Below are 25002 nucleotides of genomic sequence, written 5' to 3'. Positions count from 1 at the left end.
ATGCTAAAAGCTGCACTCACACATATAGTACAACAGAATAAGCAAGAAATAAAGCTAGGACAACTACAATCTAACCAAGGACACAAACAACCTTTCTATTTATTGAAGCAAAGTGGGAACTACTTTTATCAAGCCCGTTTGTTAAACCTGCCATGCTTTATAATAGCATTCAGGAATCCATTTAGAGTGCAGACTTTTTATTTTAATTTCTAGCTGGCATCCAGATGAATAGATGAAAGGAAGAATTATATTGCAGAGAAAAGAAATACACAGTAAACACTAACAGCGAGTGGAATATTATCCCAGGAAAGCACATGAAAATCTGCTAGAAAGTTTCTTGTTCTTAATCCAATATACCGAAGTATTTCATCTTCTGTCTTCTGCCTAAGTTGCAGAAACAGGGTTTGGAAAATGAAGCATCAACCTACGGACTAAACATAGCGCTGGGAACACAAGTAACGCGAATTGCTCCCTGCATGACAGTGCACGGCCCAAACCAACAGGCAATTTTATTTGCCAGCTGGTTTATATTCTTTCAGAAGGCATGTTTTTAAACCCATCACTCATATACCTGATACACTTGACATGTCACATCCCTCTCAAAACAAGGTAGAAGTATTAAAGCTACAGTTTACATCTTGTCTAACACTAGTTAGACCACCGAGTTATTTCTTCACAAACACTTCAAAAATGTATCTATCTGGAGCTGTGTAAGCATTATTCACCTGAAGTAGTTTACAGAATGTAACTCATGCATAAAATAAATATGTGGCATATGGAAAACAGAGTAACAATTTATACAAAATTTAGAGATATTAATCTGTTAGTTACTAACCAAGACATTTGATCTCAGAAAGCCTTCAGCCAGCATTAATAAGTGGGTTTTGGACATAGGTGCCAGATGGGTCACTCCTTTTCCTTGCCTGTGGCATAAAATTTAGATACCTAAGGACTAAAATGATTTACCACAATTATAAATCTTTAAGCTTCATATTGGAGTAATGGGGACTATATTTAATGGCCCATAGTTACAAAAGAACAGCTCACAGACACTCTGATGGACCTTTTTGACTTCTAATAAATAAAACCAGAGGATCTGCAATGTCAGCTGGGTTCTGTGTGCTACTCATGTTTGAAAATAACATACAGTCTTATTTGAAATAGCACTGTTTACCCAAAGGTCTTCCAGGATCATCCAAAGCGATGTATCTCTATAGTGGCAAGAGGTCCCTTGACTTCCAGTTCTGTATCTACCTCACAACAACAGCAATAGGCAGCAGTGTCTGAACATGGGTATTTTGACAGAATTAGGGCCCAAATTCTAAGTTTTGACTGCAAAAAGCAGTTTTTCCAAAAATTAAAACTTACTTGAATTTTAAATCTTGTCAATTTCTGTATTGCTTAATGAGAAACTAGATTTTTTTTTCTTTTACAGTAAGGTAAGTATGAAAACCCTGTAATCTGAGGCATTGTTTATTTCAACTATTTTGTATCTGTAAGTCTGCAAGGACAGGGTTATCTGTCTTCAGTGCCTTAATAACTCTGAAAAGCCTCCATAAACCTCTGCCTGCCTTTCTCTCCTTCACTCATTGCTTCTCTGCCAGGAGCTGAGCACTCCTGTTCATCAGTGAGAAAAGAGATACCTCCTCCTAACCTGGCACCAATCAAACTTAGAAATTTACTGCTTTAACCTTGTGATTCAGATGCCAAATTTAAAGCCACTGCTGTTTTTCTTAATTACAGTCCCTGAATGAACAGGGTCAATGAATGCAATTGGGGAGTAGCTGATTAATCCAGTACACTAGCTTTAAATCAGATTTTATTTCATTTTCAAATGATTGATACAACTTGATAGTGCACAAGCATTTTTCACGACTGAGCTTTGCCACAAAAATACCTTCACTTTAAAAATACTATCTCTATCTAATCTTTATATATACATTTCCAGGCTGCCTTAAAAGCTTTTGGAAACTATCTCAAAACACTAACATCAACTATGCTCTGCTTCACAGCATCCATGTCCAAGCTAGTATTCACCTATCCATTCTGAAATAAATTGATTTTGTCCTAAAGAAGCGTTTAATAAAACCTTTTCATTATTTTCAACACGGGGGGAAAAGTAGACCATAGATTCATAGAATCATTTAGCTTGGAAAAGACCTTCAGGATTATCAAGCCCAGCCCCTAACCCAGCGCTGCCAAGCCCACCACTGAACCCAAGCACCGCGCCTGCGGGGGTTTTGAGCCCCCCCCCCGGGGACGGTGACAGCACCGGGTCCCTGGGCAGCCTGTCCCCCTGCCCGGCCACCCTTTCCGCGAAGGAATTTCTCCTGAGATCCCCCCTGACCCTCCCCTGGCACAGCCTGGGGCCGTTCCCTCTTGTCCTGTCGCTGGTTCCCTGGGGGAAGAGACCGACCCCCCGGCTCCAGCCCCCTCAGGCAGCCGCAGAGCGATGGGGCCCCCCCGAGCCCCGTTTCTCCAGGCTGAGCCCCCCCAGCCCCCCCAGCCGGTGCCGCAGCCCCTTCCCCAGCTCCGTGCCCGTCCCTGGACACGCTGCAGCCCCTCAGGGTCTGTCCTGTGGCCTGGCCTGGCCCCAGAGATCTGTGTGTCCGAGTGGTGTAGCAGGTGGCTGATATTTCCCCTTGGACCATGGAGGCTTCGCTCTGCTGCCCATCCCTGTCTTCCAGCAGCTCAGGGGGCCGGACACACCGAGAACAACTGGTCTGACTATTAAAGACTGAGGCAAGGAAGGCATGAAGTTCCTCAGCCTTTGTCACTACGCTTCCCCCCTGCATCCAATAAAGGATGGAGATTCTCCCTACCCCTCCTTTTGTCACGCATGTATTTGTTGAAACGCTTTTAATTGTCTTTTACAGCCATGTCTGTTACATTTAGAGCAATGTGCTAGCTTAGGGAAAACGGAGTATTCCAGGCAGTAAAAAAAAGAGAGAGCAAACTGTACAAGCAACTCGTACCAAACCGTACCACCTTTCCACAGACCTGTTCTCAGGAATGATGAGGGTGTGCTTTCCTGAAGGACGTCACAAAGCATGCACTTAGTGTCTGAATAGGGGAAGGAGGCAAAAAGCAAAGAAAAGAGAATTTCACTAGAAAGGGCTGAAATTACAGTTTACAAACTGTCTTTATCTGTGCGCTCTTTATCAAGAGGTGTGTAATTACACAGCTTTGACATTTTCATCAATGTAGCCTCATTAATAACACAGAAAATTATACCTATTTATAACTTCAACATATTTACAATATACTCTGATGTTCACACGGCAATGATGGTAAAAACACCTGAAAATATTTTATTAATTCAAACCTCAAAAGAAAGCACCTGAGTTAGATGAGCTACTAGGTTTGTGATAATGAAAAAATGAAACTGAGAGGTGCAGCAATTCACTAGCCAGACATCAGAACTAGAGCAAGTAACTTCTGTCTGAAGTTCTGTATGTCCACATTAAGAAAACCAAATATAACTGATGTCACCTGAATAAATTCTGTTCATTAAAGAGAATTATAAGTACAATTAAGGCCACTAATAAACATAGAAAAAGCCTTAAAAAATGGTATATTTTATGTTCACAACAATTACTTACAATTTATAGTTTGTCTGTGGTGTTACTATCATACATGTTTTCTCCTAGGCAGGTTTTGGTAACCCGGATTCTGACACGTTTGAAGTTGTTCTGTGCTTTAAGTTGCTTCTACATAGAAGCTTAAGTACTACCGATCTGCATTTTCCATATGGCAATTTAAAGTAACTAGTTACTTCAGCTAGTAATAGTACCTTCTCATTCCTGACAATGCCAAGAAGCATTATTTCTACTGACAATAAAGAAAAGTGAAAATGTGAACTATTCAATGAGAGGCTAGTAATAGAATTACTGTGGCATGGAAGAAAGGAGGAAAATGAAACAAAATAAACAAAATCCTCCTCATAGCTATTATCAAGACATTATAATTTTTTTCTCAGCTAACTCTCCCATTAACACTCACAAAGGTTTTTTTCATAGTGTTTTTTAAGCATCAATGTAGTCTGACTATTCTTCTACCGAGATTTTAAACTGTCAGATGAGGATGGGTAGGAGGAACTTGCCAAGGAAAAAAAAAAAAAAAAGATTCTTCAATTTTCTTGGCGGATTCAGCTTTTCCCTATTAATGTTGAGATTATTTCTTCAACTATTTTGTTGCAAATATTTATGACTCCATATGGAACAACAGATGTTGAAGGGAAGGGAAAGCAGAAAAGACTTCATTTTCAGCAATTACCCTGCTACTTGTTGTCATACTGTAGGTGTTCTTAGTGCATCTATTTTACATACCACCCTGTCCTTTCACACACTGCAAAAATGTCAGCTTGGATAATTAATGTATTAACTTTAGTCCAAATAATTTCCACAATATTCATCTATGGAAAAAAACCCCAACATACAAAGTGGACAACAGGAGGAAGAAATCAGGAAGGATGGGGGAGGATAGGAACTGCTTTCCCAGTCCTCCTGGAATATCTGATCAGGAATCAGTGTCTTGCAAAGCTGCATTAGGTACTGAAAACAAAATCCTTCCCTTTTCCCCTTTGAGACAGATTCCAGTGACTGCCACCACGGACAGACACCACACAAGAAACAGAAAAGCCAAGCTATCTAAGAAGCAGTACAATAAACAGTAAAATTACTGCATAAGGAAGGTGAAGAAACACGGGCTGGGTGTGATGAGGATAAACAGAAACAGGTTGATGGTATTCAAGCTGAAGAAATGTCTGTTAACTGAACTGTCAGCTTACTAGCACAGGCATCCGGAGCTGGCTGGAGAATATCGGTCCCCGGCATGCAGACGGCGAGGTCCACTCGCAGGCAGAATCGTACCTGCTCCGCCAGCTCCTGGCTGAACACAGCCGCGATCAGCGAGCAATGTGTTCCAACGAACAAACCGTGCTTTTGCATGTAGCCAGCAGCCCCACATGGGGAAACCAGGCAGGAAACAGAGGGAGAAGGGTACTACCCCAACCCCAGCGCCATGCTAACTACAGCTACGTGGTTTCTGGACGGCAGGTAGCTCCCAGTTGGTGTAACTTGCCGACTGGGAAGCCCAAGCTGGCAGCTGTCTGCGAAGCCACCTTGAAGCGTGAGGCACGCCGCTGCCGGCAAGTCCGCTGCCACCATGCACGCCTGTAAACGCAGCGCTCCGGAGCTGACAAGCAAAACTGTGTGCCCAAACAAAGGCCGCCTGCCTCCACAGTTAGGCAAGCTCTTTCATGTTCCACTCATAATAAAAACATACAACGTGTTTGTAAATAATTTTCGTCATCTACTCCCTTTATTGCACTATTTGGTAGTGTAACTAGTAATCTGAAACAGATCTCATTAGAAAGATTCCATTTTTTCCTATTCACAAAACCCACACAACTATATAAATGCTTCCAGATAGCTGTGATTAGTGGGACCAAATTTTCACCAGTGTGGCACATGGGCCTGTGTTCCCATTTTGCACCCGATTAACTCCACCTGCCCGCTAAAGCTGCACATGTGCCACCAGGAAAGGCTTTTCTGAAGGTGTCTGCCTGGTCCAGGCAACTATTCAAATGTCATCTGTGCATATGCCGGGTGCAAGTCTGTGTTGCTAATGTCAGGCAAAACCAGGCCGGAGTCAAGCTTCTGGGGCCCAGGCAGTAAACATAAATCCTCCCTGGCCATAAGCAAATCTAAAGGCCTACAGAACTGAGTAGTAAGGAATGTTCTTCCCTGACAGCAAAGCTTAGTGATCACCAGCACAACTAACTGGTAGCCAGGGAGCTAGTCACTGCGCTCCGGGTGCCATCGGAATAAGGTAAAGGAATTCTAAACTTCAAAATTAGTAAGTATTTTTACATTTTTAATATGTTTGTCTTCCATAGGATTATTCACAGATTATTGTAATATATATACACTATATATAATTATTTTATATAGAGATTATATATGTATTATATGATTTATGCTAACACAGTGATTATGACACACAAGGTACTTCATCTCTCGACATATTCTAAAATAGTACCAAACTAATACCAGCATTATTACTGTTGAGTTCAGTTTTTCAAAGCACACTTATCACAGCAGTTAAGTCCTCCAAATATTTGAAGCAGGCAGAGCACTCCATTTCCTGGATATTCCTGGATAATTATTCCTGCTTTATTAAGGTTTATTTTACAACTGTGTAAAATAGGTTATAAAGGACAATTCTGCTATTATGTCCTCCCCTGCTTAGGCTTAATAAATATTATATTCCACACCATCCATTAAAGCCAAGCAGTGGAGAAAATAGGAGTGGTAGTAATCTCCTCCACAGATGTAAAATACCTTTAATAAAATAAGGGTGTATAACAGTCAGGAACAAATTACTGAGGTCTGCTTTAATAAAATAGTACCCTTAAAGAAGTATTACTCTTAAGGTACTGACATTCCCACTGGTGATGCAGTGCATCCTTTCAAAGCAGTATAGCTTGTTAAAATGGCAAGATATCTTTTTGCAATAGAGTGTTTGTGTCCAGGCAGATACAAGGTTTGTATAGAATGCATCCAGGGAGCCATAAAACTGGTGGGAAACATATTTCTCCGTGGTATTTTAGTACTTCGAAAAATTCAATCACTGGGAAAAAATGTTTTGCTGTAAACATCTGAAGAGCCTTATAAAAGCAATGGCTTCCCACAGCACCTGCTTAAATAATCTTAAGAGGGAGTGAGTATGTCTTTGCTCATCTTCTAAAACTTGTAGAAAGCATCTCCTATTAATTTCCCTGGTGCTGTCAGGCCAGGGCACTTTTAATCAGGAATAATTATGAGTGCAATTGGGGGATGTTCACTCGCAGGATTTTTGCACTGGAGGAGTAAGACAACTTTCAAAACTGATCGCTAGGAGAAATACGATTACCTTAACAGGAAAATATACCCAGAAAGATGATTACCTTAAAAGTTGCCTTCTGAATGAATTATGAATTGTTCAGATGTCAGCAATGAAGTACTCTGCTTATATATCCTAGCGTTTGAATTCAGTGCAGTTGCACATCGATTTTTACAAACCTTGATTATTAAGAAGCATGAGAAATTCATCCCTTTTTAATTTACTTTCTAAGTGTTTTAATTCTACAGGTGAGTAGCAGTTCTGTGCTGTACGTGGTATCGGTAGGATTCCTGACACAGCTCTGCTGCAGGCTTCCACAGAGCACTCAGCCTTGCACCAGCTGCTCAGCCCTCCCAGCTGCACACAGCAGGGGCAGGGGGCACGGGGCTGCCCCCCCCCCCCCCCCCGCTCTGCCCGCAGCACCCAGGGTCGTGCACAGAAGAAGACGCGCACCCATCTCCCACCCGGGGCGACGCCAGCCCGGTGTGCGCGGCACCTCACCCAAGTGCCGCTGTTAGACAGTGCCAGTATCTCCAGCTGGTAGGAAAGGTCACAGAACTGAACCCTAACGCAACCCAGCCTCCTGGGCTAAGAAATGGTCACAATTTGGCTTACCCCAGCCCTCCTCCCCTCTTCAGCTAAGAGGGCAAGTAATAGGCCCTCTGATAGAAACGTTGTCCTGGCATATCGGTATTACATCTCAGTGACAGGATGACTAGGCTCACATATATCAGCGTTACAGCAGCTCTCGGTGTGGAGAGCCGCATGTCCATGGCAACGTAGCACAACTCTTCGCCACCAAACAATTACATGATGCTCTGGGGAAAGACAAGTTTTCCGAGCACACAGCCGATCTATCAAAAGGGAAAACTCTTTCTGACCCAAATGGCAGCTGCGATCAGAGTATATAAATGTAAGCTAACCACCAAGTAGTCCACATCCACTACTTTGCAACCTAATAACTGTTAAGTCTACTGCTGCCACTTATCCTGAGATCTTTTAAAAGATTAAATACGGGGGAAAGGAAAGAAAAAGGAAAACTTCCTGCAGAAAGCAGCAGCCATCTGACATCGATCTGCTGTACTCTTCCTTCAGGTCAGCCCGCGGGGAGGCAGGGAGCTGGGCGGCCACACGCTTCAGCCTCTCACCTTTCAGGCACAGCACCTCTTCAGCAGCGATCCCCAGTACATACCCCAGACAAAACATCACTTGTGAAAAAGTGCTAAAGTATTTAAACCACAAGAGGCTAATTCCAGGGTCCTGCAGTCTCCCCTAACAGGTTGCTACTACAGTGCAGCAGTACAATTCCCAGCAACTGACCAACATCTTTCCTCTGCTCTTCTCTCTGCCCAAGACCTCAGACATAAAGCTATGCTCTGCTATGGAATGTGGCATATAGCAAAGTCTGGCAGTAAAGCCCTGTTTCTTCAGCTAATTTTATTAGTAACAGCCTAATATCATCTGAAGGCAAAGCACAAAAGCTAGAGAACTGAGCAAGGAAGACCCACCGCACCTCCCCACGCCCCCTGCCCCAGCCATGTGTATGTACAATCCTACTCTTTCCGTGATCTGGCACTGCAAACCAATCACTCCAGGAGAATTTTAAGAAACGTCACCAACCTCTTGCCTCTAAACCACTATAATTTACAGTAGACTTGAAGACAAACAAAAAATGCCACATCATCATTACTAAATAAAAGCTACTAAACAGATTTTTGGATCAATCTCTTGGATTTACATGCTTCTCAATTAAAAACAAGATACAAACCAAAACAAAATACACAGAAACCCAGTACTCCAGACTTCTCACGCATTCACCAACAGATTTCAAACTGGCCTTGGATTTGGTTGGTGGCTGAAAAATCCAGCTTCATGGACCTGCCAGCTTCTGTGGCTTGCAGATGAGGCAGCTGATGCCTGGAGAGGCGGGGAAGTGTCTACATCGAGCTCTGCAGCTGGCTCCCGAGGAGAGACACGAGGGGAGAGAAAACTGCACCATCTTAGGCACCCTCCTACTGCAAATACAGCTGAAAACCCAATCGTGACCAAAAGCAAAAATACCTCGCCCATATTCAGTAAAAAAAGTGAGTAACTACAAAGTATCAGTTATCTGCATTTTCTCCAAATGACAGAAATAATGTTCTGCACTCCATCAGTCCTTCTAGTGGGATTCCCACCAGGTCAGCTAGGAGCATGACCTTATTGGTGTTTGTAAGTCATATTCAAAACTCCATAAGCATAAAATCCTTTAAAAATGTTTAGGTTTTGATTACTGTTACTGTGACTTCAGGCTTTTAGCAACCAAAGCATTTTCCTTTTAAAACCAGCTTACTCCTTTTGCAGGGCACATTATATTTTCAGTTTGGTTTATTCTACCTCCTTGCTTTGAAACTGTGCATTACTTGAGAGAGGAGCTGACATACCCATTTCACGACAGTGCACAAAATGAAGCTTAATGAATCCCAAATGCAACGTACTTCATGTGCTAAAATCAATGTACGTTGCCTGCTACAGTATCTCCCTGTGAAATTGAGGCATTTGCTCAGAAATTTCTATCTCAACAGGGTCTTTTCTTTTTTTGTAGTGCTTAACTGCCTTTTGTCTGCTCTTGTCTCCCTCCAGTGTTGCTCAGATGGCAATCTTTTATTCCTTGTGCAAACTCATTTGGAAAATGCTGGATGGGCTACAGCTGTGTACTGCTATGTAAGGTCTAATACATGTCAAGCAGTGCTTTATACATGCTGAATAAACACAATGAAACAATGTTTTAATTGATTATTAAAAAGGCAGGGTTCTAGACTGAAAGTAGTATTTAAAATCAGATTTAATCAGCTAGTTTTGTAAAATTCTGAAAGATATTGATGCTACACGCTGCCGTTTGAGCTCTAAAGTTTTCACAAAGGTTACCGCAACCCAAAGTGACAAAGCTATTTCTGGGTACTTTATGTAAACGTGCAAGTCTGCAGCTGATGAAAAACAAGCAGTGGATCAAAATACTAATGAAGCATGAAACTTACCTGGAAAGGTGTTTTCCCCACAGATCTAAGAAATTAAATAAAGTACATGTTTTTCAAGAGCCAATCTCTGTTCAGGTACTGCAGAACCTTTGCAGCTTAGTTGTTCTCAAAGTGACATATGTTCTTGCCTTTATGATGTATAAGGTCTGGATTAATACTCTCCAGTAGTAAATACTGACTTGAAATCAATCTGCATTGCTTCTAACAAAGCTATCAAAGCTGGAAGTGCAGGCTAGAACCATTAGAAGTCTCTTTAAAGGATTTGTTTAAACCGACAACTATTAGACGAAGCAAGTGAAATTGTTTTGAAGTCCCAAAGTCAGAAATAGTAATAGTAATAATACAGAAAATTAAGCAATTGGTAATCAAAGTAATTGTAGTACCCAAAAAGGTGCCTCTAACCCACCACAGGACCCTACTTGGGGAATCACAGATTTTTTTGAAGGTTTGGGCAATGATTAATTTGAAATGAAATTCAGTCTAAATTCTTTATACCAATAAACATTCTCCACTGACTATTTTTCCGTGGCACCCCAGGAATCTATGTGAAAAATGCATTGTGAAGCAGCTGATTATTTTTTTTTCTTTTTCCCCTCAAACAAAAAATGCCAATGTTGTCCTGAAATTTAGGTTGCAAAAACTAGTCATGTCTAATAAGTGGCAGCAAACTTAATGTAAGTTCTATTAAGAACCTTCATTAGCTTGAAGTACATGGATTATCAATCAAATGAGAAATAAGCATGGTGCAGATGAAAATGGCAAACTGCTATAATTACAAATGATGTTTTGTGCATGATCGTGTCTCAAGAATTGTTACAGAATGCTGTGGAAAAAAAAATCATTTGTATCCACAGTCCAGAATAATATGGGCCATTACAATGATGTACTTTGGAGCAGAAATGTCATTTGTTATGTTTCACATTGTTTCTGTTCTATCCACTGAATCTATATTTTGTTTTATTTTTTAAAAAGGATGAATTTGCTTTAGAGAACTGACAGCTTATATAAATATTTTAGTTTTGCTTGCAAGTAACAGGAAAAAAACCACGGTATAAAACTCAAGCTCCAAGTTCCCCAGAATGCCTACTGAGAATAAATTCTATGTTTATTTGTATTTCATTTTCCTTGAACAACTGCTTTTCCCTTGGGTATTTATTAAAAGCATAAAAAGAACGAGCCAAGTTCACTTCTCAATAACATCCATTCAGCATTGTTGAGGCTTGTAAAATTGCGCTAGACTAGCCAAGGGGAAAATTTTACTCACTATTTAGTAAATATATATAATTTTTTTTCTGGTTGAGATGATACATTGTTCAATCTTTAAATTCTCTGTCTGCTCCTGCTTATCAAAGAAGAAAAAGCAGCCCTTTTCTTATAGATTTGTGAGCTCACATAGGAATAGAGATGATGCATACGCTCTATTTGCTCATTCTGTCCTGGGTTACTTGGGGCAGCCCTACACTCAGCATTTCCCATCGGACCTGTAGAAGACTTGAGCAAAGCTTCCATCAACTCCACTACACAAAGAACTAGTTAAATTGTCTTCGGTACTATTTGCCTGAAGATTCTAATAAATAATCTTATTTGACCTACATTCTAAATCCACAGATTGAGGAAGCATTAGCAGCAGAATGGCTTACAGTGAATTTGGCCATTGGGAAGGTCTACTCTCAGTGCAAGGTTGGAGGAACATTTCCATACTGCAAACGGTGCGTGACACAGACATCCACTTTCAAAACCACAAAAAAATGCAGTGACACAGAAGCTGCTGTCTGGGCTACAACCACAGCTGAGACGGTTCACCATGCAGCAGCCAAGCTGCCTCCACACCGTGCCCTTCCCCCCTCCTGCACCAGGCTTCCATCAGGTCCCGCTGGGCTACCCAGGGGCACCCCACACCTACCAGTGCAGATGTTTTAAAACTGTCCTGGTACACGACAAAACGAAAAACACAATTCCCATTACGTAAGATCACTTCTCTCTTCGCAGTTGACCATCACCGTGGGTTTTGTACAGTTTGATTGTCTTTTTCAATGGAGCTTGCAGCAAAAGTCACTTGACACTAACGCTGCTGCACGCAACGACAACTCCTCTGCAGTACGTGGCCAGGAGTGGGGGTTAGTGCTTCTTGCCCGCTACTCCCAAAGAAATTACAGTTTATAGCTTGTTAGTAGAAAAATGATGTCTTTAAGATCTAAGCCAATGTTTTCAGAAATATCATGGATTGTCTTTATTGCCAGCATAACAAACCTCCCAAAATATAATAGCCAGTAATGTGACCATTGCCCTTGGCAGCACCATTAAACTGGGCAGTGAACTACTTCAAATAGCTGCGAGTGTTAAACATTAGTTCTGCCTTAAGTAGGTTGATTTTAGCAGTCAAATGTGCACTGCAGTCTATCTGAACATTAAAAGCACCTTTCAAACTTAATTTTACAGAAATGTTAACGACCAGAACAAACTATTGAAGGCAAAAAAGAAAAGTAATTATTTCAACAGATGAAAGGAAACAGTAAATTAACACTCCTGTTTTAAAAGGGGGCTCAGTAACTTATCTGCTTTAAGGAAATGCCATTACTGAATGTACTATGGATATTTCGCTTAACATGTTTGTGGGTTGGGGTTTCTTTTCTCTTCTGGCCATTAAAAATGAGGTTTGAGAAAGAAGGAGAGCAGTAAATCTTTAATCGAAATACAAGTTCCAGAAATGCTTTATCAAAATCCAGCAAGAGAACTGGTTCCTAAATATCTATGTTATGTGCCATGTACATGTATGTACATGCAGTGAGGGAAAGGGAAAAAACTGACAGAACAGAACAAAGCCTTCCACAGCGACAACCTTGATGTCCACAGAGGCCTCTAAAGACTATAGAAATGAATATGACAGAACTAGAATGACTCAGAAGTATTCCTAATATACCACCAGTGCCTAAGTACATTAATAAAAAAGACAGCTAAACTAATCCTTTTATTACATTAAAAAATATCTAAATTTGTCATAGCTTAGAAAATGTTAAGCTGTTTGTTTTAAAATACAAAACATACCTTTCTTTTAATGAGCTATTATTCAGTGCAATTTTGAAAACTGTTTAAAAGCAGTCACTGGCTTGCAAGCAAGATTTTCTTACCATATGTGTTGCAATATGGAAGCAGATTGTAGACATTTCCAAAAGGAATTTTAGATATATATTTTAAATTATTTTACAGCAAAATTTAGGTGATCGTGGGTTTTTTCGTGGACGTGCATTTTCTGAACAATAAAAAATGTACTGATATAAATGTGGAGTTTGAAAATAATTTATTCTGCATAATCAGCATAGCTACATATGCTTTTCATTCTGAAATCACTCATTCGCAGACTTCAAATGATGAAATGGTAATTATTCCTCTGACTTATAGATGTCCACTTTGAAAATACGGTCAACAGTAAGATTTGTTCAGCAAAGCTGCAATGCTGATGAAAGGGGCTTTAATCTTGTGTTTTAATTAATAGTTTTTCATAAAGGATACCCTAGTAGATAAAGATATGGCATTGTATCGTGTATGTATCAGTTTGCAAGCGTTTATGCATATGTCTAGAGATACTTAATGCTACACACACACACACACGTGTATTCATATAAGACATATATGACCTAAGAGGAAAGGAAAGAACTTCTTTCAGAATTTAACAATACTGAAGTAAATGGAGAATCAGACGGTCAGGAAAAACTGATGATGCAGTCTCAATGACTTTGACAGTAAAGCCAATTTAAAGTAGTTCCCACGCCCTATAGCACAGCTTATCTGACCCTCTGTGAAAATCTTCTGGATGCCTATTTTTAAACTGCATCATATAAATAGTCTCTTCACTAACACCTCTGGATGATACAGGATTATCATTCTGGGAAGCCATTTCCTTGCTTAAGGTATTTTGATGTGGAAATATACGCAATCTGGTTCATTCTTACCATTACTTAAATCATGGCAGTTAATGTCATTTCACATAAAAATAGGGGTGAGTTGTTTAAGGCCCTTTTCACTAGCTGAATGAAATAGATTATCTTGTGCAATTTAAAGAAGAAATTTAGGAAAGCATGGAGAGGTACACAGAGCACAGCCTTTGATGGACAGAGTACAGGTAGGTAGCATGCCAAGGAGAACAGCCTGCCTGGCACTAACTGGCAGGCTGGGCACTGGGGCTGGAAGCAACCCTACCGACATGACCAAGTCAGAAACCTGCCAAAGCAGAAAGGCAAGTTTGGTGGGAAGTCACTGCATCGAGGCTATGTCAGGAGAGAAGATCATTTGGGAGATGATCAGAATCACAGAACGGTGGAGGCTGGAAAGCACCTCTGGAGGTCATCTCGTCCAACGCCCTGCTCTGGCAGTGCCACTGACACCTGGCTGCCCAGGTCTGCCTGAAAAATGTAAGTGGCAGAGAAGGTAAGGTAGACTTCAAGCTCAAGGTATTTAAAACTGGCCAGAAAAAATGAGGTATGACTGGCAGAGGGCTGGCAGCTAAGCAATTACTGGCACGAAAGGAGAAATCTACTTCACAAATTAACTCTTGCTTTAGTAGCTTCTGTTCCTTTGAGGGTACTGAGGGGACAATTCAAGGAATAAGCAATAGCCGAAGACAGTATTATATGGTGGAAACCCTTGAACCTTTGTATTGGACCCACTTGGAAACTGCCAGACACACTGCCCAAAGCGAGCTGCAGCCTGCCACCTTTGTGTCCATCACCCACATGTTGGATCAGTAATTACTTGGTATGCAGTTGTGACAAATACAACCACATTCAAGCCTTCGAACAGTAACTCCTACTTCTTCAAACCCACTGTGACAGTACTGTTGCTATAAACACATCTGCCTCAAATATTAGGGTAAGAAGTATTTGTGAGCCAGCAGTCCGAAATGCTAAGTTTTAGCTGCACACAGCAAGGCACACACTTATTTAAAAATAAATGTGAAATTCAGTCTTCCACAAAAGAAGCAGTGTCATGAGAAAACTCAGGCTTTAAGTTTTGTAAACACTGCGTTTTCAATATTGGAGTGTCAGTCTTCATTCACTCTCTGACAAGGTTGTCAATCAAACAGCAATCTAGTTTTGTAAGACTTTAACCAAAGATCAAAGCAATGATACTGCTGAGTTCACATTACCTTCCCAGAGATAACCACTTGAACACCTTCATAGTGCTGCATCGATATTAACTTTGCACCATTCCTTCCAAGCAAATAAAACAGGACGAAGTCTGACAGCCCTTCTGGCTTCTGCTCTCAGCCCATATCTAAACCGAGTCCCAGGCCCCATCCCCTGAACCCCTTTGAACTGCCACCTGCATATTGAAGCAGAGGACTGCAAGACTTCCATTCAGTTAAACTTTCGTCAATTAAGAAGAAAATGAAATGTGCTTTCTGTCTCCTTTGGGAAACACACTGAATGTCTTTGACTCAATAACAATAGTTGGGCAATAAAAAGATGAGTGAGCAAAATGTGGTATATCATCGTTTTGCTTTTGACTTCAGCCCAATGGCAAATGAAAGGCATCCAAAATCAATTTCAAGAAGCTAATAAATTCAGTATGTGAAAGCAGTGAAAATATAACTTTTGCAACCTCATCATCAGGCTGATTTCTAAGCAAAGCTGGCCCTAATTCCTGCACACTATGTCACCCATATTTTCAGTTTCATGCAGGTAATATACTATTTCTACAGAGTTCATATTCTGAGACTAAACGTAGAGATACATATATATATATATATCTTCTTTCCACAAACATATGTCCTGGTAATATTGTAATAAAAATCTGAATGTACTATGCCCGGGAAATCATGTCGATTATTATCAGTTACTTCCTCCGGTAACGGTGAAAGAAAGGTGACGGCTAACGCGGCACACAAGGGCACGCTGCAAGCAGAACGACTGCTTTCCACAGCCCCACAGAACGTGCAGAACAGACTCTTTATGGCAGCACGGGGAGGGGGCTGCTGGCGTTTTTATTTGCTTGTTAACTGACTGAGAAGCTTGCCAGACCATGCCCATCTAAAAGCAAGATTCCAAAGGGAAATGAATTGACTGTAATTTCAATATAATTTAAAGTACTCCTTAAGCAATGCTGAACGCCCTCAATATATAGCTTCTGATCTTCCCAGGAAAAATACAGAGGGCTTCCACTTACTCCAAACAGTTAGTTCAAATTTACATGAGAAGAAAATTCAATCCACAGTTTCTACCATGACCTAAGAAACCTTGATTCAGGGTCAAGTCCATCCAAATGATTCAGTGGCAACTGCTCTTAAGCGCTCGCTGGCCTTTACCAGGGGGCTTCGTACAAGACGTGATTTTGCAATGCAATTACAAATAAACTACTTGAGAAAGGGAGGGATGGCACGGATGTACCTCACCTGGCTTGTAAGGCCAGTGCTAACGCCTACGACAGCAGTGACGATGTACCACCCTTAGCTACGCACCAGACTTGCACATGCAGCATAAAAAATTGCCAACAAATGTCAAACCAAGGCATGCGAACAAGCGGCTGTACAGCAGGCCTGGGAACTGCAGGTCTCTATTGGAAAAAACCCAGAATTTCTGAGAGCAGCAGTTTCTCCTGACACAGCCAATCTACGTGATGCCTTTTGGATATTTTGTTGATCTGAACCAACTGCAGACAGCGATATTACACAAAGTCAATTACACTTATCTAACTCACTTAGAAGCCATTAACAGTGTTAACATTTTCTTGGGGTGCAGTACTCATTTAAAAAGAACAAAAAAATTTTTAAAAATCCACAGCAAAACTGAACAGGTTTCTGACCTTGGAGATTTCTATGTCAATATATGCATTTGTTTCCTGTAGAAAAAGAAGACATAAAGAGAAAAAAAAGGCAGTTGGCAGGAAGCAAGCTGGGTGCTGGACAGAGCTTGAATTGGCAGAGGAAGACGTGGCTAGAGATTGTAGCTGAAGATGAGGGTGTATGTGGACCGGGGACATGTGCGAGTCTTAGAAAACAGTAGGTGGAGAAAAGTGTGGAACAGAATTATATTTAAAGGGGAGAAGTTAGAACTAGGTGAGAACAGTAAAGGAATCACACTTGGAGTGTAAAATACTGCTTTTGTCACTCAGTTCATACTGTGAACATGTCCGGGTTTTTCCTTCTCAAGGCAGAAGCACTGGGAAATGCTGTTCTTACTCTATTTCTTCACTATCATCCTCCTCAGATGGTGGCAGCTTTTGGTAGCCTAGACTGTTATTATGGGACCTGGGACAACTATTTCCTCACACTGCAGAAAACACTATGTCTATTTTTCATGCTAGAAATATCAGATCTTGTTTCCTCTGTCTTTACACCAGGATTTTACTGACCAGATGAAAATAAGTGACTATAAAACCCAACTCAAATCTGAATCACACCATAAACCCCCCTCTTTTGTATTTGTTGTATCTATTTTACCAGTTCACCTCTAATTTTAATAAGCAAGAGGAAACAGTAATTTTTTGTCTCAAACATTGTTTCTTCAGCTGAAGACAGTTTGTGCCATGCCTGCTCTCCACACTTTCAGCTTTTTAAAACACCTCCAGCAAAAACAGAAAGTCTAAGAGATTATGTTACTGATATTTCTGTAATGCCAAATAAGCACAAGGGTATCTTTCAAATCTCTTCTGCAGATAAAGCAGGTTACAAAGTGTGTGTGTATATCTACAAGTCACCTTTGAAATAACAGCTCGTCGGTGCATGTGTAACCGTCTCCCAGACTCCTTAACGCTGCTTCCATGCTTGTGTCGCCTTGCCTTTCTATGCAACCGACTGCACCGCTTTACACCCTCTAGCAGAAACCTATGGGTCTGTGATCATACACTGCCTGGTGGCCTGGCTTTCACCAGAATGCAAATGTAAGCAAAAGACATATGAGCACATATGTTTTTATGTGAAACAGAAGTTAAGTTGTGAATGCAACGCATCACCCTGCAACAAGGAGCTGCAGTAGAAGTGAGCCCCGTCCACCCCAGCTGCCCCACTCGCCACATCCCTGCAGCCCTGCCGGCAAGCACAAGGGGGTACTGGCCGTTCTGTGGGGACTCCTACACACCACGCTTGCGAAGCACTGCCTTTCTCCATGTCCCACAGCACAGCATCGCATAGCTGGGATCTGTTGCCTGCCAGACGCATAGCTAACTACTGGTAACACTGCAAAAGCTGCTCTTAGATGTTACCATGTTTAAACAGCACTACATTGAAAGTATCTGTTCATAACACATAATTAAACTACTACTATTTATGAGCACCCTTAATGCTGCGGGGTGCTATTCCTTTTCAGACCTCTCGTCAGACTTCACTAAGCATTCAGCGACTTTACATATTTTTAAGCATGAATTACCTACACAGTCAGTCCTTCTTGCCCATAGGATTTAAAAATAATTTTCAAAATGAAAGTTACACTTCTCTGCATTTCCTTATATCTTTGATAATTCCACACAAAAATAGTTTCTCCTAAATTCTGTTTCTTCAAGTATTTGTAAAGACAGCACTTTTATAAAAACATTTAACAACCAGAATATACTTAAATGCCTAACTGTATCCATAACTAAGTCTTCATTTAGCTAAAAAGTTCTGATATTATCTCTATTATTTATTCTTCAAAGGAGAATAGTAATTAGAAAAGTTCTACAAATTTGCACTAATGAAGCAGAAAAATCTACTATGAATTAATGAATTTTATTAATCATCATGTAAGCAAATAAATATAAAATGTTAAAAATGTAAGTATATCTAGACCCTTCTTTTATTTTATAGTAGTTCATGTAAGATTACTTGCAGGTTATTTCTAAATCCTTATAATAACTTCAGCTGGGAATTGTAGTTTTGCTGCAAATTTGAACTTTTATCAATGGATCTATATTTACAATCCACAAACACTGAAAAAGAGAAGGCACTTAAATATGCAGCAAAATTACATACTGAAAAAATCAAATAGAGTGCAGGGAGAATAAAAAGTAGATATGAAGCAGTGGTACAGAAATTAAAAATAGTACTTAGAGAATTCACACCGCATGTTATTGCCACCACATACACCAAGGTAAGATTTAAGCTAATCATTCAGTCCTGATGCACAGGCTTCGAAGAAATACTTTCAAAATATGGGTATGTTAGTTGTATAGGAGAAAAACTACAGTGCCAGTCCTGAAGTGCCAGGGTCAGAGGAAGGGTCAGCATTCCACTGCTTTTTCACAGCCTCCCCCGTGCTGCAGCAGCTGAATGCTGGCCCGGCACAGTTCAAGGTTGTCTTAAGTGACTAGTGACCCACAAACAGTTTTTTGGTCCAGGACTGCCCACGTCAAGGCAGTGCAGACACACCTCTCACTCTCTAACACGTCTCCAGCGTCACAGCTGCCAAGATGAGAATGGTGGAGAGCTGCAGGAGGTTTGTGCTGCTGGGGAAGTCCCTGCCCCTTTGCACTGCTTCTGTCCCTCCGAGTGTGACACTCACAGGGCGCAGCCACAGGTATTTAAGCCGCAGAGCAAAACACGGCTCACAGGCTAAAACTAATTAATCATCCGTCCAACACCACCGAAATGCGTTCAGTGGAGTTCAGAACCTTCAGGTGCAGTCAGAAGGATGTCGGTGGGATCTTACCGCAGGCCACTGCCACTGAGTTGTCACAGAGACGGGGAAGGGTGCTGTGCTTTGAGCGTGATCCACTCAAGTTTAGGGGGTCTCAACCAAAACCTGCTGAGGTCTTACTCTAACTGCGAACCCACATCAATACCTTTTCTGGGTTTTGATCTTTATCGGTTGGCACCTGAAAGGAAACCCTGAGTCCCTATTTTTGTTTACCTCTTTCCTCCCTTCCCCACCTCCAGCATCTTTCCTTGCTGTCTTCAAAAACTCCCTATAAATCCAGGGGGAAAAAAGGATGCCATTAAAAACTGCCTTACTACAGTACGTATTATCACCATTATGTGAAATAATTGCTCCTTGGGCGATTCTAGACAGTCAATTAACCCCCAATTCATGACTCAAGTGGCAGAGCAGACACTCAGTGCATAAAGGGTAGGGGTTCAACTCTCGATTAGGATGATATTTTTTTTCTGCAATAGTTTAATCTTGTGGTCAATTAAATCCCCTGGCATTGTATTAATTACGATATGAATTCTAGGCAACTTCTGATTTAAAGGTTAGTCACAGTGTACTGCACTGGACCAAAGCCCTGGACTTTTAATTTTTCGAACTGAAAGTCTATTCTACCTTAAGGGGAAAAATATTCTTTTTTGAAAAAGAGACCAGAAAACATCTTTACATTGTGTTTTCCTGATCTGGAATACTTTAAATGCCTCCTGTACCTTTATGTCAGCAGTAAGATTGCATTTATGTCATAGAACATTTAGAACTAAGTTTACTGCTGCACCACATATTCATATCACTAGTTATATTAAAAAGGATTTCTAAGCAGACTTTTAAGGATTAATCTCATCTCCAATTGCTGAGCATATTTCCTACGTTGCTGGGCATAGCAGCTTGGAATAGTAGCTTAGTTATCCATCTGCTAGACATACAGAGACTATCAGTTCGTGAAGTAATTTCTTGGTACTCTTTTTGGTAGAATAAAGTCCTGGATTTCCTCAGGGAAGCAAAGGACATATGCTGATGCTCTATGGTTTCTGAGTTGCTGCAGAGATGAATTCTTCTTGGCCAGCTTTCTGTTGAGTAGGTGCTGGAATCGTATAAAACAGCAACTTGTAAAAAAAAAGTAAAATGGTGAGTTCCCTGGCCAAATCAGTGATCTTTTTTCAACTAATTATTTTTCTTGCTCAAAATGAAGACAGTTTGTCTTTGAAAAGACTGTCTATCATTAAAAAAGAAAAGTATTGAAAGTTTTTGAAACAACTATAACAGATGTCATAGTAGTTGAAAGTACAATTAGAAAGCACAACGCCGCAGAAATAAAACTTCAAACAAAAGCGGAAAGAGTTCTTTGTGCACATCAATAATTTAGAATGATTTAAGAACTGTTTTATAGATGCAAGTGGAGCTCTTTCTGTCTATATATAAATTGAATGTGGTCTTTATAGGCAAACAAAAAGGGGATACAATCCTTTTAAATTATTTTTAGGATAATTGTTTCCACAACAAACATCATTATTTATCAGTTTTGAACAGAAGCCAACTGCTAACATTTGAAATGCACAAATCTTGGCACACAACATAGAAATGGTAATCTCCCCCCTTTTCCAAACCAGTTTTGCATTTATTTTACACATTTGTCAAGTTCTTATCTCAAAGCCCATGCAGTGTTACCTATTTCTATCAGAAATCATTATATTTTATTTCTAATCACCTTCCCGTAGCTAATTTGGTAACTCGGGAAAGGAAACATTTATTGCTAACAGATGCTGTTACCTTCCTGCTCACTCACATATTACTATAAATTGATTCAACAGCCTGGAAAACAAGGTTTAGTATGTATTATTTTGCCTTCTGGGTTTCTTCTGTTATAATCTTTCTTTTTAGATAAACAGTCTCAGCAATGCAAACATTCCAAAGCTACACCACAGCTACTCATCAGCCAGGATGTGTCCGTATTACACAGCGCAGTGCCATGTAACAAGCCCTGAGATACTCTGCCCGCTGCGAGCAGTGTAACCATCCCAGCAGCGGGGCTCCCTCTCAGGCACCCCACTTCTGGAGCATGCATTCCTCCCGCAGAGCACTGCACCACGGCTCACAGGCGCGCTGCACCGCTGCCCTTCCACTGCTGGGGGCAAGCGCTCGGCCTACCTGCTGCCCTGTAGGCACAAGGAGCACGCAGGTCACCTTCTCTCTCCTACCCATGGCGGGATTGCGAAAGGATGAGCCAAATCTTTGAAAGAGACACTTCAATTATCTTTTTTCTTCCTTGATTAGATTTTTAAGGGAGAGCTGGAACAGCCCATGGAAAAGGCTGAAGAGGCTGCCCTGAACCTCACAATCTCCATGTTTTTATATTTATCTATATCCTTACTTCTATAAGTAAACTTTAAGTAAATTATCTATTCTCTGTTTGAAACCAACTGAATTGTTTTTTTCTCATTTCCCTCTTGTTCTGGGGTAAATACTAAAAGGGGATTTTGAAGGATAGGCAGTTTTGTGTCCAGAGAGATGAGATTTTCCTTTTCAGAGGAGAGGGAAGATATGGGAATAAACGACAGTCCTTGAAGCTGCACACTTTCTTAAGAGAAAATGTGAACAGACATTCTTGTAGAGTCACAGAAGAAAACAGTTCCTCAACAGTTTCCACTTACACATTTGAATATCAGAACACAATTTTGCTGAAGTCCACCACAATACAAAAGGGGAGGCCCCAACCCGGCTACTTTGCTGCTGTCTACAGCACAAGCCCCCATGCACTGCCTTTGAGACATGAAAAAAATTTGGGAAAAGTACAAATTTCATTGCTGACCCCCCCCCCCCCCAAAAAAAATAAAATCTGTCAATTTAGCTACAACCACTACAGAATGATAGTCATATTTTTCAGATGCTTGGGATCATTTAGCTTCAGCATTTTATGCGACTGATGATATATGAACTGCTAGTTGTGTAAAATTAAAACTCCAGCCTGATCTAGAATATATTTAATGCATGCTATATAGGCAGCGATGTTTACAAAACACTAATCCTAAAATAGGGTGATGAAAATCTATATTGTATATTAAAGACAATTCTTATTACGAATAAGACTATAATCTAGAAGTGCCTGACTTACTTTCTGCTGAGATTTCAACATGCGTGTATATACAGAGCTTAATAATGAATGTTCTTGAAACAATAAAACTCTCTCTCAGGAACTCATGGAATGATTTTTGAATATTGGTGGCTGTTTTTTTTTTTTAAATATCAAAAGCTTTGTACAAAGAAACAAAGGAATTATGGCAGGATGGAATCATTAATATCACTGCTGTTGTTATTTTAATTTTACAAAAATTACGCTTTCCTTAAAATACACCAGATAAAAGACAATTCAGTATATATAAATATACTCTTTTTATAGAGTAATTTCAAGCTCTCCTTTCTATGCAAATCCCTTCTGCCTGTAATGCTGTAGGCTATATGACAATAATGTCAAAAGTCAAACAGCAGCTCCGGCAACTCCTCCTTTAATATGTGGATTTCTCCACACTTTTGCCTGGAGGGCACCTTCATTACAACCACTTTCTAGATTCTAAAAATAACAAAAACCAAGGCAACAATAATAAATACAGGCCATCTCCTAAATGACAGCATCTAAAATGTCCCCAAAGGTTACAGATGTATAAGTAACATGTTCTTTTCTGAGTAAATCCTATTTTCTGACCTCTGTGAAAAGACATGTGTACACACACAATATTCCGTTTTCTGCTCCAGGTCAGCCATCTACCAAAGATGTTCCATCCTCCAGCATATTCTTACACCAAAAAGGCATCTTCCACCACACCAGAAGAGGCACTCCACTGAACGGTCATTAAAAGTTTTAGAGTTATGCATCCCCTTACAGACAGTACTCACCTGAATAAGCCATAGGGTGCATCAACAAATTCACACAAGCCCAGCCTAGCTATCAAAATCCTGCACAGCAGTTCAGGTGATGGATAAAATAGACAGATTCAAAACTGTACAATGCTTTATAGATTATAACATCTCAAAATACACCTGGAAGCAGGATTTTATTTATTAAACTACTTGTTACAGCCTGTCATATTCTGTCAACTAGAAGAAAAATCTGCTTTGGAAACTACTGTCACACTGACTACAAAATAAAAGACGAAAATAAATCAGCTGGTATTTCAAGAGCAACATGCAACAGCCAATCATGACCAAAGAAGTGTGCCTGGGGAATTTTGTATTGGAATAACCACGAACTTTCTAGCTTTGTACTCATTTGCCTTGAATTTCAGAATTCTAGTGGCTAAATAAGTTAAAGTCTAAGCGAGCCTGTGTATGTGCAATACAACCTTTTGGGAAAATTATACGTTTTTAACAATTCTCATGAACATGATTAAGCATTACAATTACATCACAAATGAACAACACCCCCAAACTACTCAGAAGTCCAACTTGTACTTCCAAAAGTGGCTTGATTACTTAGTGGCTGATTTTCACAGGTATATGGAAATAGGAGTGATGCCTCAGTCTAAGAAGCCCGATCCTTCAAGGAAAAGCTACGAAGGCACTTGATGTCCCAATGCTGGGCACAAATGTGTCAACGAGGCATACGTGATATCTAAAAAAAGCCAACAACCAATCTCACAGCTGCCTTTAGCCCTCAAAATTTATGCCCAAGGTCCCTCTGGCCACATGTATTTTGGCTGTGAAGCTTAACTTGGGCCCTGTTTGGAGGATCTGAGATAGTCCTGGGATGACAGTACTCCCTGGCTGATGGCCTCATAAACCCCAAGTGGGTTTGAGTGGCCACTTGAGAGACAAAGAGTCCCGTTTTCAAACCACCAGACTATTGGTTTGGGATTATTCAGCAAAAGGGTTTGGGGAGGGGAGAAAAGACACAAAGCAGCTGAACAGTATGGCTGGTAATGCAGCAGGCCGAGGGACCCAGTTAAGGAGCTTGCTCTTATGAATATTTAATCACTCAGATGAAGTGGAACAGCTTTAACTGGAGATAGTGTGATAGATGCAATGCAGAGACACAACAGAAGGAGGCTTCACTTAGGAGAGCAGATTCAATCTCCTGCTTTAACTTGAGGAGTTTTGAGAAGGAAGCTTACATCTCACAGAGTACCCCAATGACTGGGGTATCCCACATACAGCAAGGCACAGGTGTCTCTCCTTCCATCTTTCTATCAATCGTAAGTACCTGCTACAAGAAGAATATTCATAGCTGGAGATCCTCAGCAAACGTAAGCATTCGCCTCCCACCCCACAGCAGGCACCAGCCCCTCAGTGACCCAGGCAGCCCTCCCAGCTCTGCCCAGCTTGCTGAGACAGGTCCTGATAGAATGTCACTGTTAGTGTAAAAATAATTATTTTCTCCTTGTAATTCTCATTGTTATTTCATAACTTACTGGGTTGTATAATGACTGTATAATGATAATCTCACAATCAGTTATTTAAGGTTTGTTTATCCTTTTGGCAAATAAATTGCTCCTGCG

At 40.6% G+C, this 25002-nt stretch overlaps 1 protein-coding gene across 4 annotated transcripts in view; it reads right to left on the bottom strand.

Annotated features, from left to right (window-relative positions):
* Positions 1–25002, bottom strand: part of DACH2 (dachshund family transcription factor 2) — a 310886-nt gene that overhangs the window by 22261 nt on the left and 263623 nt on the right. The window lies entirely within an intron of this gene.

This window comes from Falco biarmicus, chromosome 14, assembly GCF_023638135.1.
Source record: "Falco biarmicus isolate bFalBia1 chromosome 14, bFalBia1.pri, whole genome shotgun sequence".
Taxonomy (NCBI): Eukaryota; Metazoa; Chordata; class Aves; order Falconiformes; family Falconidae; genus Falco; species Falco biarmicus.
Note: the sequence above shows the minus strand (reverse complement) of the source record. Positions and strands in the feature narration are given on the sequence as shown.